A 14,547-nucleotide genomic window follows, 5' to 3' on the forward strand; every position below is an offset into this window, starting at 1 on the left:
CATTGATGTGCTAGCCCGCTGATGCCCAGAAAGATGGGACAGCAGCTTTTTATGGCTGACCGTATCGAATGCCGCTGATAGATCTAATAAAATCAGGGCACTCGTTTTTTGTTGTCAGCCATAATTCTGAACTCGTCAAGTACGGACAACATCACTAGCTCAGTACTATGATGGGCTCTGAAACCCGTCTGTCGTGATTGGAGTAGCTGGTGGTCCTCCAAATAGGTTGAAAGTGTCCTCAGTACATGTTGTTCTATCACTTTCACCAAGAAGGGGAGCTGGGAGATAGGTCTATAATTCTTAAGAGTGGAAGCATCAGTACCTGGCTTCTTTAGCAGGGGGGTGACCCTGGCTTATTTTAGGTTGACAAGTAAGTAGCCGGTTTCCAGGGAGTTGTTCAGCAGCATAATAATCTGTTTTTCCAGCCCTGGAAGGGCCATTTGGAAAATCCTCGGAGGGCAGGGGTCTGCCAGGGAGCCCGATTTGGTGCGATTCATTAGTAGAGTCAGAGAGGCTAAGTCTATTTTAGGGAAGTTTGTGAGTTGTGTGATGGGGGGGGGGGGAGGACTGGGTCTGGAAAAAAGAGCCCTGTGTTGGTCGAGGTGTTCTCAGTTTCTGAGATGATGTCCCTAACTTTCTGAAGAAAGAATGCCTGAAAGACGTTACAGTCGATGGGTGCGACCGTAGATTTTATCTCAGACTTTTGACTTAATCCTTTCAGAATTATGAACGTCTCTTTCTGTATGTTAGCTGCCTCTGTAATCCTTCCCTCATAATACTCTGCTTTCCTAGTTATAATGGCTTGCTTGTAAGAGGTGAGAAGGGCTTTATAGGTAATCAACTCATTTGGGTCATATCTTTTGCGCCACCGCCTCTCGGCTTGGCAGAGATTTTGTTTCCTTTCCCTCAGACGTTCATTAAACAATGGGGCCCCCTTACCCTTGTCTCTGACTTTGTCCTTCTGCTCTGGTGCCACTTTGTCTATGGCCTCGCATCAGTTAGCAGAGAGGGCTTCGCTCTCCTGATAAATATTACCTGTTGTAGTTCTTAAGGGAGGGAGTGTGAGTAGGGTGGCTACTAGATGATCTGCCTTGATTTTTCTCCAGTTTCGCACCTTTCTCCACACCGGTGGTGGTGGCGACGGTTGACTGTCACTCGGGGCCCAACATCTGAGTAGCGAATGATCGGACCAAGCGCAGGGACTGATATCGGTTAAAGTAGCCTAAGGCTGCGATGTCCAGATAAGGTCAAGGATATGGCCCATTGCATGGGTGGGGCTGTTGACCAGTTGGTGGAGGTCCATTGACAGCATTGCAGTCTCGAATTGGCTAGCAGATGGCTCTCTTTGTGCTTTGTCCCAGTGATAATTGAAATCAGCAACTACTAGGAGACGTCTATATCTAGAGAATAGATCAGTGATGAGCTCCAGGAAGAGCTCATTGAAGCTGGGGGTGGTCCGCAGGGGACGATATACTACCAAGAGTAAAATCCAGAGGATTTAAAGGAGATTTTGACCCCTAACATGTCTACATTGGTAAAATTCTCGGCCGCTATCTTAGTGACCATTAGACGTTTCTTAAAGAAGATGACCACCCCCCTCCTCTAGTATCCCCTTGTCTATTTTGCCAGAGAGCATCGAAGTCCTCCGGGAGAGCTGCAATAATGTCTGGGGCTGACGAGTCTCCTAGCCAGGTTTCCGTGAGGGCCAGAATGTCTATATCTCCATCTTGCAGCAGTGAGAAAACTTCAAGATGGTGCTTCTGTAGGGAGCGTGTGTTGAGAACCGCCACCTTCAGAGCTGGTGGATTGTTGAGAAGTGTATTTTCCTGGGCTAATATGCACGGGGACCAAGGTATAACCTCTGCCCCATTTCTTCTCAATATAATGTGGTGTGGCCTTCATGAAAAATGTTAATGTGCTTAATAATACTAACATCCTGGCTTGTGTAAAATTCCCTCACCTTCCCGTTCATCTTTCTGCGTATTTCCTCAATAGCGCTTGCCTGCTGCGCCCCTTATACAAACCCACATCTTTACCAGCTCCTCCCACAACCAATGTGTACCTGCTCACACCCTAATTTGTAATAACACAGTGTTCATAGCTTCCAGTAGTACTAATGCAGACAGCTTTAGAAGATAATTTACACCCAAATGTAATACCAACAAGTCAGAGCAACCTCTACCCACAAAACAATTCGACCCAAGTAGGAAGCAGTTGGTCCCAACGCATAGCATCTATCCCTCACTACTGTAGAACATTTCTCCTTCTGTCTAAGCCTAACACTATTCCAAGCAGCCTTGTGTCTGCATAGACTTGTGTCTGCAGAGCCTTGTGTCTGCATAGACTTGTGTCTGCATAGACTTGTGTCTGCACAGCCTTGTGTGTCTGCACAGCCTTGTGTGTCTGCATAGACTTATCTGCACAACCTTTTGTTTGCACAGCCTTGTGTCCACATGTTTGACCACCCATTTCTCCAGCAAATGGCTGACGAGCCAGTTCACATTCATAGTCGCAACAGGCTCCAGAACAACACACCAAAAACAGAAAACCACGTAAGGAACCGGAAACATCATAATCCGCATTAAATCAAGGCACACTGGTATCTAACGTACGTATAAGCTTACATTCAACAACTACACTGCCAAATTTCAGTCCCAGCCTGTTGCCGTCACTGCCACCCCCCCTATTCTGAAAGAATGTAGGCCAAGATACCTCACCAGCAAACTTAATTTAAACAAAGTTGTTCTCAGAATACTCAGATATTGAAAGGAAGGCACGCTGTCACCCCCTTCAAATTACAGTGCCCATAAATGCCCAGGACATAATACATCACTCTCAGTTGCATGAAAACAAACCCCTCTCCTTTAACCTAGCTGGACTGTTTTAGATTGCTTCAAAGCCAGTGCTTAATCAGTCATTAGAATTAACAAACAGCTGTTGATGTATTCATCTCTAAATTGCACAAACAGCGCCACCATGTGGCAAAGTGTCATAAGTGCAGGTGTCAAGCACTGGAAACCACCGACTCAAATTAAGCACTGCCTCTACCATATGAACAGTTCCAGTTCAGACTCTATAGGCCCAACCTTAACTTAACACTGACCAACTCCGAAATCACAAAGCCCAAAAAAATACCCAAAACACAAATATCTGAAATACACCTCCTTCACAAGCAGTACTACAAAATTCCAATAACACCCCAGCAAGTGCCTCAACAATTCTGTGTGTTTTTCGCACAATCGGTAACATCCCACAAGGCCCAGAGTATCACGGGCTAGGAAACGAGCAGGGCTTTTTTGAATGAGCCATGTGGGGTCGCGGTTTTTGGAGACTGACACTCGAGAGGGCACCCTTCCGAATATAAGCAGACAACCTCTTCTCTCTCTTACCCCGTGTTAACGGACAACTGCCTGTGGTGATTCGGGGCATCAGAGAGTGCTGCTTGAAATATCCACACAAACAGACAAAATATCTTTAAAAAGTCTAAAACTCCACCAAACAAATACAATTTTCATTTAGGGAATTTTTTTAAGTGCTGAATTTTCCAATCAGTGTATACATTTTATAGTCACTTATGTGAATGCATTTTGTCTCAGTAGCAACAGGATTCTACGATGCATTGCTTTTCAAGATAGGTGGGTGCTATCCTGGTAAAAGCTGTCAATCTGGTGCCATGGTGAGATTTGGCAAAAAAACCACATTTGAATTGTGCATGAAAGCAGGAACGGGTGTGACCTTCTTGACTTTCAAAAGAGGCTATTAGAAGCTTGGTAGCTGATGCTGATTAACGCTAAGGAGATGCAGCGAGAGTTCTTTCTCTATTGCTAGCCTAATGTGCTCGACATTACGGAAGATACCACTTGTGTAAATCTAAAAAAATAAAAAATAAATATATATATATACATATATATACACACACGCACACCCCACACACACGCACGCACACACACACACAGCGTTTAGCATGGGCGCCAATTTTCTGAGGGCCTCATGGAGCTATGTGCCTTAAGCTTATGCCAACAACAGCGCCCTTCTCATCTTGCTCCAGCCTTGTCTTTGTTCCTGATTGTTCATTTCTGTCTGATTTGTCAGTTTAAAGTGGTTTTAGTCCTTTTTTTATGCCTGGGCGGTAAGCTTCACAACGTTCGCGGAGTTTGCGGAGTTTTCTACACTCCGCGGAGCTCGCGGAGTGCAGAAAACTCTACCTCACAATGTGAAGTGGAGTTTTTTTATCAGCTCGCGATCAAACAATAAGTTTATGAGCATGAGCTACCGCTCAGGTAGAATTTCTACCAGAGCGGCAGGAATACCAGCACAAACTGCAGTTCGTACTGCAATCCGCCACTCGTGGAATTTCGCAGAGTTTTTTGTAACATTTGTCATACAGCGAGCAATGTTTTCAACTCCCCTTTAGCCCCCTCCCTCCCTGCACCCTCTGACCCCTGCTGGCACACATCAACAAAACCATCATCTGCGAGAGGCAGCTAAGCAATCCATGATTTAGGTGAACTGGGGGAGTTCTGGGGAGGTTTGTGCTCAGGGGCCAGTCCCTGCTCAGCCAGGTTCTGACCAGTGAACACAAATGGGACCCCTGCTGCCGCGTTTGATTCACTGTCATCAGCAAGGGCACTACATTTCTCTCCACCCACGCCCAAGGGCACTATCTTAGCAAAGGCTTGCTCTGAATACAGGCAAATATAATTTAAAGTGGAGATATTTAAAATGTATGAAATGCCTCTGTTGATCTTTAAAAGTTGTACCTAAGTTCCTTGCTACATACTTGCTGGGCCGTTCGTGGGCGCTTTCATAAATATCACTTACTGGACTACAGCACAATTAAAGTATTCACCACAGCCCCTGCAAGGAGAGTTGGTACAAACCAGCTCACTAAGCAGAGCGTGGTCTGTCTCTTAGGAAATATAAACAGATGGCTATCTATCCGGGCTGGACTGGCCATAACAGCTATCAGGCGTTTCCCCAGGTGGCTGGAAGGGTGGGGGGCCTGTTTTGTTATGGAGGGCAGGTTTTGCAGTGGTGCTGCAGTATCAGCCCCCGCCCAGTAACAAAAACAGCAGTGCTTCACACTTGTAACCTTCTCCCCAACCCCTCCCCCATGGGCTGGTCCCATAAAAAATTCCCAAGGCTGCTTCAGGTTCCTACTCCAGCCCTTTTGTCTATACAGCTCCCTTTCTTTTGAACTTTCTGTTCATTGAAAGTTCATTTATTAGTTGACATGCAAAGGTAAATTGCAACACATTTATGTTTCAAATATGTCTTTCCAGACTACTCTCCAGACACTGCATTCGTGTAGCGATGTTCCACCCACAACGGATGCCCAAACAGGTGTGAGGGCTCTACATTCACGTGTGATAAAGGTAGACAAAAGATGTGACCTCACCTAAGTGGTCCCCTTCAACTTGCAGCTCCACCCCTCCTCATCCATAGCATCTATCAAAGGGCAGCGCTTCAGGACGTCTAATCAGCAGCCATTTGCAAAAATGTTCCTTGAGTTTGTAAAGGGAGCCCTTTCACCATCCCCACATTCACACCGATGTTTGCATCTTCTGTCCTCCAGGCACTGGAATTCATGTAATACACTTCCACTTTCTGGGAAGCTGTCCTTGCCTTCCATCTGGTGCCAATGCAAACCAGAGGCATGAAAATGGGTCCCACACTGCTTTGTAATTAATACTGTGAGCCAAATCCAAGGATAAACACCAGAAAGACAGCAACTCCAGCATTTGCAGAATCTCATTTTCAATGTGTACATCATTTCCCATGTATAATATCACACGGTTATGATTAGGGCCACTGGAATTAAGCAACAGGGGAGGGCCAAATTATGCGGCTGGGTTGAGTAAATTACGCGGCAAGAAAAGGCAAATTATGTGGCATAATGCTGCACATTTTGTAATAGTATTGTCATTTTTACTCTATCTGGATACTGTTTGCACCTCAATTGTACCAGTTTAACACGGAAATACAGTAATGAGCAACAGAAAGGTGACCAGTCAACCTTTGCAATGGGCCTTCCACTCCATGGCAACACGTGTCACTACATTTTTAGTACCCTTTGAATCGTTTGTGCTAGAAAACATTTTTTTGTTGTTAAAATCTGCAGATTATGCAACAGATGATGGATTATAATGCAAATGCTGAAAATATATATTAATGCGAAAAACTCAGCTACCGCACAATCGCATAATTCCAGGGCCCCTAGCTATGATCTCGAAATTTCTGCTTCCTCTGGGTGCACCCTAAAGCTCTTGATTCTTCACAACATATGCACCAAGGCTTTATTATTCACTTTCAGTACTTGAACAGATCAACTGACCTGGCTGGATAGTTGGCCTAGCAGAAGCCTTGCAGGGGAGAGGTGGTTAATCTGATTCTACTACCTATCAAACATTCCTAATATCGCATAATCTTCACAAGTAAATAATGTCTTTTCTTTCTACATTCTTTCATCCTCAAACTGCATGCTGTCTCGAAAATATTCTCTACATTCTTTAAAACCAGCATTAAAAACTGACCTTCAATTAAAATGTCTGTCACCTCTCCTTTTTTTTATTCTCACTTTTAAATGTCTCTCTCCTTCCCTTCCATCCCCTGCATACCGCCTCTCTTTGAGCACAACCTACTGTGACACATGCATGTTTGCCTATTATCTATTATTGTATTTCTGCAAATTTCCCACTGCTCATTTACAAGCTCACAATCTCTCCTCCTTCCTCTGAAAAGTCATACCTATGCACAGTCAAGACTCGTCCATATGGGCTGAGGAGCCACGTCCCTACCCTTTTTCCCACCAAGAAGAGTGTCTGTCAGGTTCACAAAGGTCAGCTTGACAGCCGCTCTTCTTGTTCCGGTCAGGCAGCCAAGACCTCTAGACATATGGTAAATGCACAGGCTCCTGGCTACCTGAGCTGAATTTTGCCAGTCTGAGGATTTTACAGCCCTGTGGGCGTGACGTCCTCCCCTGGCAAAAGTGCCTCAAAGCCCTCCTCCTCGTGAAGAGGGGGAGTGTCACTGATTTCCTTAAACCTGGGTGCTTCAGATTTAAACCCTGAAGCGCCCAGGGTCGAGTGTCAATCAGTGACACCTTGTCACAGAGTGGGGTGAGGTCAGCAGTCTCACTGATCCCATCCCACTCTGAAAAGTGAGGGACTGCTGCCTCTCCTCATTGGCAGACATCCTTGGTTGACTTTAGGTCAGCCAATGAGGGAAGGCAGCAGCCCCAACCCTCCTGGGACTGCGAGGCTTCCCTCTATACAGTGAAGGTAAGATTTATGTGTTTTTTATTTTTGGTGTGTTCTTGTTTGTAAGTATGAATGTATCTGGATTTGTGGGTGAGTATTGTGAATTGGTGTGTGTGCGTATGTGTAAATGCATGTGTGTGAGTGTGGGTGCATGCATGTATGTGTGTGTGTGGCCCCCCGCACCCTTCACTGTGAAAATTACTGGCCGCCACTGCCTATGTGACCTAACAATATCTAATCTCTCTCTTAATCATCTATTAATACCTTCAACCATGTGCATGAGTTCACACGCCCCCCACTAATGATTGCAACTATTCATTTATTTATTTATTTATTTGCGAAGTTTTATATAGCGCTGGCTAGACCCAGAGGTATCAGAGCGCTTTACATGAGGATCAGAGCGTTACAAGTTACATAGTTACATCAATTACAGGCTTCAAGTAAAGACATAGGACAAAACAAAAACATGATATGCGGGGGAGGGAAAGAAACACAACAGGGCGACAAGGAAAACTGTCAGATGTCCGGCTGGGTAGGTGTCGGCCGAGGGGGTGAACCAGAGCCAAAACTCCTCTATAGCTGCATAGGACAGCTCCACCGGGCATCAGCCAAGGTTACTCGGGCTCCGAGGTAAGTACAAACAGTTATGGTATCCGCCCAGGGGGCATCGTCAAAGTTCCAGCGAAAGGTGTTACTGGGAAGCGCCGTCCACTCGTTCTCCAGCTGGCCCCCAGGACAAAAGTGGTGAGACAAGAGGTGGAAGGGACAGATTCCAAGGTCGGCGGATTGTAGGACAACCCAGCCTCCAGCTTATTTGGCATGGGCGCACTACTTGTATTGCATCTCGCCCATCTCCTATGCCTCTGCTGAGCTCACCTCAGGTAGGGTGTCTCCAATTGCAGTGGCGGCTCCCTCACTTCGCGGGATCTGGTCCTCACCGGTTTATTAGGTTTATTGGGGGGGATTGGGGCCGCTGTCTGATGGTTAAATGGGGGTTGGCGACTGTGGGTAGGTTACAGTGTGCCTGTGGTTGTTTTCTGCACCGGGAGCGGCGGCCATGTTGAAGTCAGGCATGCAGATGCAGAGTAGTCCCTCCTGCGGTGCCCCCAGATGCCTACATCAACCAGAGCGAACTGCTCACTAAGCCTCTATGTGCCCCTTTGGTATTCCTGCAGACACTACCAGCCCCGCCACTACCTGCTCTAAAGTGGATCGTTCGTGGTTCGGACGGCCGCCATGTTGGAATCAGGCATTGCATCTCTGTGTGTTCGCCCTAAATTATGGGAGGGATTGTTCCTCGTCTCCACACAGCGCTAGAGCCTGGAAAGAATGTTCCTGCAGGGCTAGTGGTAACAGCCACTTGTAGGTTTCACTGTCCGACTATCTTCAATACCCGGGCCCTCAACTCATCCCCACAACCCTCCACGCCACCTCAGACTTGCGTAGTTTCTGGGGGGAGGCCAGGAGGGATATTGAATGTCTTTAGCCTACTATTTAATGGTGATCTCTGGCGAGTGAATCGTGATGCCACCGAGAAGTACAATGATAGCCCCCGGGTAGCAGCGTCTCAGTGGACTGTAGATGGGGGTCGGAGGGGGGGGCGTGTCCGTTTCGCCGCAGGGCCCGCACACCTGTTACGCCCGGAAGATGGAGGAGCGTTCCCTGCGACCTATGGGTTTCCCACAGGTCTCAGGGAGGCCAGGGCCGATCACTCCTCACCTCGTTTTTGCTGCAGAGGGGAGGGGGGTCAAGATAGTCCGTTCCGCATCGTCAGAGACCCGCAGTCCACGATTTTCGGCCTCTGGCTGCCTCGGGACCCGTCCTGTCTTCTTGTGCACAGACTCGTGAATCAACAAGCCCGACTCAGAGTTCCATGATGCAGTATGTGATCAGTATATTCACCAGGAGAGAGACAAACACAAGAAGGGAAAGGCAAGCCATTGAACAAGAAGTAAGCGAATGAGATTGGCAATAGAGCCAGTGAACAGTAAGCAATGGCCATGCTTTAATCCCATTCCAAGTTTAAAAAAGGCCTTTTGCAAAACAGACAGCTTGCAGTGTCTGGCCGACAGCACCTGATAAATGTCAGCGTTGCCTTTTACTCCGTGAAAGGTCACAAGAAGGGCTCGAGCAGCCATCAGACCCTCGCATCCCGGCTGCCACCGCGTCATTAGCATGACGTCATTAACTAACCACCATTAATTTAGTCCACCATAAAGAAACTGGAATGATTTCATGGAATGGTTTGCTTTGAGCGCACAAGACTAATCTCAATACCTAACAGTAACCAATAACAAAAGACTAACCACTAAACTTGGGTTCCGGAGGTGAATGCTACCCGGCATAAAGCGGTTTGACACCTCGTCTGGGGTAGTAAGCAGTATATAAATGCACTTACAAATACAAGTAAACGCCCACCAAAGCATCAATCCAAGCAAGAAGCCATTGCTTCACAAAGGAGACAAGCCTTGGGGAGTGGCTCTCCTTGCCCCACTCTTTTGGTGGGTACATGGGTCTTACAAGCTCTTGATGGGCATTGAGAAACCATGTACTTAATTTTTTTTTACTATCCTTCCCCTAGCTAACCCTCTTACCAGCAATACGAGCCATGAACAGTGTTATATGTGTAGTCCTCTACTCTTAACAAGGTCTCCCCTCTTGTATCTTCCTCGTATTGTTTGCTCTGGTGTCTTCTTAAGCAGTGTGCACCTGTATTCCAATGACAGAGTACTCCTGTTTATTTATTTATTAAGTGATTTATGTACTGAATTTGTAAAGCACGTCATACCACTGATATGGTGTTGTATTGTATTATAGCATTTGTGTCGCGCTTATTACCCTCATGTGGGGCAGTGAAGTGCTTATTCACATGGGTAGCATGATATACCTTATAGGTGTGTGTTTAGAAATTAGTTTTCTTTGAGTTGAACTTATCTGGGAAGTATTTCCATGTAGTCATCAAGGAGCACATTAGGGCCTGTTCACAAAGGTAAATTCGGTTACAAACTTATGTTGACAAAGGGATTTCTGCCAGGCATAATCTTATTTACCTGTGTGGAGATCTCCGCAACTGTGAATCCCGCTCAAGGAATGGGAATTGTGAGTTTCATGCCATGCTTTGCTTTGGAAGTTTGTAAACACACACAAACATGTCTGTTTGCCTGAATTAACAGAGTTCTCTTCTCCTTTTTACACTGTAAAGGTTTGGAAGAAGGTTAGGGAATTCATTTAAAAAAAAAAAAAAATTTTAGCTGCTGGTCGCCAGCCGCCACCTCTTCTTGCAGGAACAGGAAGCATCAAGGCTTCCAGAAGCCCCCAGCCAATCACGATGCTGCTCATAGCAGCGTTGTGATTGGTCTGAGCACTGTGGTTGTAATGCAGCCTGGGTGGAGAACATAAAAAGTTGCGCATGACTGTTTGCCCAGCCCTGCCCTAACCTGGCGGCAACTCAAATACTAAAAATAAAATAATAATAACTTCCTTTATTCTCATTTTATTTTTTCTATTGCGCTGCTTCAAAGCAATGGGGTGACGCTCCTCCGCATTAGCGGAGGAGTTGCCACTGGAGGTGACTCCCTGTCAGAGTAGTAAAGGGACCGGATCAGCACCAGATTTGTTGGGGGATGGAGGGGAAGGATGTTCCCAGTGAAAAAAATACAGCAACCAAAAAATGGGGATACAATTTCCCATGGAGCTCTCTGCAATATATCTTGCTGGGAATGTCACATGACCTTTCCAAGGAAATGCCTGGTGCAGCATTTCATCCATATTCTTGGGGATGTTTGTGGATTCCAGAAAGTCATACATCTACACTTGAATGTAGGTAAAATCTGCAAGTGCAGATATAGGACTTTCTTTGTGAATCTGTGCTGAAGTAGGAGGACATGAAGACAGTTATCCCAACAAGAGTACTTGAGACTTAGATCGTTAGCTGTCAAACTTCAATGTAAAGCCTAGGAAAGGATGAGAAGGGTGTGCCCTGCTTTGAAATGGCTATGTAGGGTGTGGTCGTGGGCGTATCCTACCAGATTAGGGGAGCAAAAAGTCTTCGGGGGGGGGGGGGGGAATGAGGTGACTTTTTAACTAAAGTTAAGCAGAAATCGTCAAACCTCTTCTGAAATGGTTTTACATGTGGTAAGCGTGTAGGCAGGTTATTCTACAGTATGGGACCTTGCAAATGGAGATCTGTTTGCATCTGTAAGGCTTAAATGTGAGAACGTTGTGCACCAGGGGACACTCTCACATTGGGAATAGCTACTAATCATTCAAACAAGGCCTTCGGGTGTACAGCACACCAAGGTTGCAAATCCATATGATGGATAAATGTCATTTAAGTCATCATAGAGACTCACATTTTGTTTTTTGAGAAAAACTGCCAATTCCCCTCACAGTGGCACGTAAATCCTACAAAGTCTTTTCCAATGTCACATGCCTTACAAGCAATGTTGGCCTAATGACATTAGAAGAAAATCATATAAATGCTTGCTTGAAAATCTGTTAGGGCAGTGTTTCTTAGCCTGTGGTCCAGGGATACCTGGGGGTCCACAAACCCTACTCAGGGGGTGCACGACTGTTTAGATAATTGAATAGGATTAACAGATTAACAAACTGTATATAAATAAAGGAGCAAAATGTAAAATTGAAAATTGTAAAATATTCTGTAAATGTGAAGGAATTTGAAGTTGGAGACTAAAAATTAATTTAGTTCTCTCGGATTGATTCGTGGGAGCAGTGCGAGTGCATCAAACAGCATAGAGTATAGACAGTTATATAATAAGGGAATTTTATAGAGCGCTTGGTTACGCTCAAAGCGTGTCCCCGCGCTAGAACAGAAAACTCCCACAGACTCAGCCAATGGGACTGTGCAAGCTAGCGTGTATATAAATGTGTTTTTAACTTCCTCCTGAAACCAGGTTCCGATGACTCAAGACGGAGGTCCAAAGGTAGGGCCTTCCAGCTCTTAGCCACCAGGTAACGGAAAGATCTACCTCCCATGCGAGCTCGTCTTATCCTCGGGACCTTTAAAAGGCCTCCGTAGGAGGAGCGAAGGGAGCGTGTAGGTGCGTACCTGATGATCAGGTTCTGGAGCGGTGTTGGCGCCTCCCCAGTGAGAATGCGATGGCAGGTACAGAGGGCCTTAAACTCAACCCTGCTCCTCACTGGCAACCAGTGAAGAGTCCGAAGGGCAGTATTGGAGGCCACTCTTTTGGGCAATTTTAAAATGAGGCGGGCTGCCGCATTCTGCAATACCTGCAGGCGATTTATGGCCTTGTTAGTTGCTCCCAGGTACAGCAAATTGCCATAATCCAGGCGTGAAGTGACGAGGGCGTGCACCAACGTTCTGCGAGCTGACGTGGGAAGGAGATCTAAGACCTTCCGTATGCTTTTCAGGACGCCGAAGCAGACGCCCGTCACACGTCCTATCTGCGGTCCGAAAGACAGGTCTGCATCTAGCCAGACTCCAAGGTTCCGAACTTCTTGGCAGGGTGTTGGAGCCTCACCCAAGCATGGAGGCCACCACGCCGACGACCAAACAGATGGGATCCCCCCCACTACGAGCACCTCAGTCTTGCTGCCATTTAATTTAAGGCAGTTGGCGGACATCCAGGCTGCAAGGTCTTGCATGCAGACTCTGAAACTGTCCGCCGCAAGACCGGGCGCTCGCGAGAGGGAGATAACCAGCTGCGTGTCGTCGGCGTAGGACACGATGTGCAGACCATGGCCTACAGCAATAGGGGCCACTGGGGAAACATAAAGATTAAAAAGGGTGGGGCTCAGGGACGATCCCTGGGGTACGCCCTGGTCCAATCCAATATCCCTGGAATAACAATCGCCCTGGCGGACCTGAAAGCTTCTCCCCGTCAGGAAGGACTGGATCCATGCGAGGGCAGCTCCAGATATTCCGCCACTATTCAGACACCGTAGCAGGGTGGTATGAGCTACGGTGTCGAATGCTGCACTTAGGTCCAATAGGGCAGCCTCATCCACGAAATCCATCAGTTGCATGTTAACCGTTTTTTCCGCCACTTTGGCCAGATAGGGCAGAAGGGAGATCGGCCGGAGGTTCTATAGTTTCTCAAAGCTGATGTTGGATTTCTTCCTGAGAGGTAGAACCACCGCCTGTTTCCAGGCTTTGGGCACGGTCTTAGTGCTAAAAGACACATCCAATAGATGTCTTATATATGGTTCTATCTGGTACCAGGTGATGATCCGACCAAGGGATGGGAATGGGGGTCTTAGCTTCTACTTCCCCCCAATTGACGAATATGGGGTCCAGTAAGTGTCCCAACTGGTGAGTTGTGGCCTCAATTGAGTTTAGAAAAGCTCCAACCTTCCCTTAAAATGTTATCATTTGTGTACTTGTTTGATGAATGCACGTTTCCTTATTTTTCTGTATTTTTTGTGGTTCAAATCATTGAAATTGCTTAAGCGGGACCGCAGATTCCAATAATGACTTAGTTGGGGTTCTTGGATTCCAATAATGATTCAGTGGGTGGTCCACGGAAGTCAAAAGGCTAAGAACCACTGTCTTAGGGATAAAGAGATGATCCAGCACTCTTTCCCTTCCTCATCCCGTGAGATAAAGATATGCTCCTGCGCTCCAGATATGCCCCATGTACATACATTCTTTTTTTGCCTCAAGCCCAGTTTTGGGTCTGTACAGTCACATGTCAGATACATTAAAAGGGCTATTAGAGTAACAGACCGTTGTGCTTGTACTTTCAGAGAAGTCAATGTTCCTCACCTGGAAGAGAGCAGATGGTGGACTCAACTGACCCGAAGAATGCACATTTTTTACGGAAGCAGTTACAGAAATATAAATAAATATTGTTGAAACCATTTGCAACTTGCTTCTTGTCTTGGGTATTTATGAAATATTACTAAGTTGAGTTGAATTATTATTTGTTTTGAAAGTTTGTGTGATTTAATAATTTCTGTTTTATCTTCAAATCTTAATTAATTCTCTAACTCAAGAGCTTTAAAGTTGACAGAAGAAAGCATGTTAGCAATGCCTAAGTAACATAAGCATCTGATCAACTTTATTAGAAGCAGAACTGCCAGCTGAGCAGCCGCTTGCACCCGGAACGCTTGTCTCCCGTCCTTTTACCTAGCGTAACGTTTCCTGCCTTATCGCCATTCCGCTGTGCTGTTTGAGCCATCGGCGGCATATTGCCAAATATATTGTCAAACAAATTACCATTGAGAACGTTTTCTGAGCCTTCGTGGCTCGTTGGTTGGGGATGGGTGCGGGCGCACCTGGGTCTTCCATTTCGTCTTGCCTACTGAG

General features: G+C 46.3%; 1 long non-coding RNA gene across 1 annotated transcript in view; it reads left to right on the forward strand.

Annotated features, from left to right (window-relative positions):
- Positions 1-14,099, forward strand: part of LOC146856136 (uncharacterized) — a 32,970-nt gene extending 18,871 nt beyond the window's left edge. The window contains exon 3 of the long non-coding RNA XR_014981436.1: positions 13,986-14,099. This is a non-coding gene — a long non-coding RNA (uncharacterized LOC146856136). The remainder of the gene's footprint in view (positions 1-13,985) is intronic.
- The last annotated feature ends 448 nt before the right edge of the window (positions 14,100-14,547 follow it).

Source organism: Triturus cristatus, chromosome 4_1 (assembly GCF_964204655.1).
Source record: "Triturus cristatus chromosome 4_1, aTriCri1.1, whole genome shotgun sequence".
NCBI lineage: Eukaryota > Metazoa > Chordata > Amphibia > Caudata > Salamandridae > Triturus > Triturus cristatus.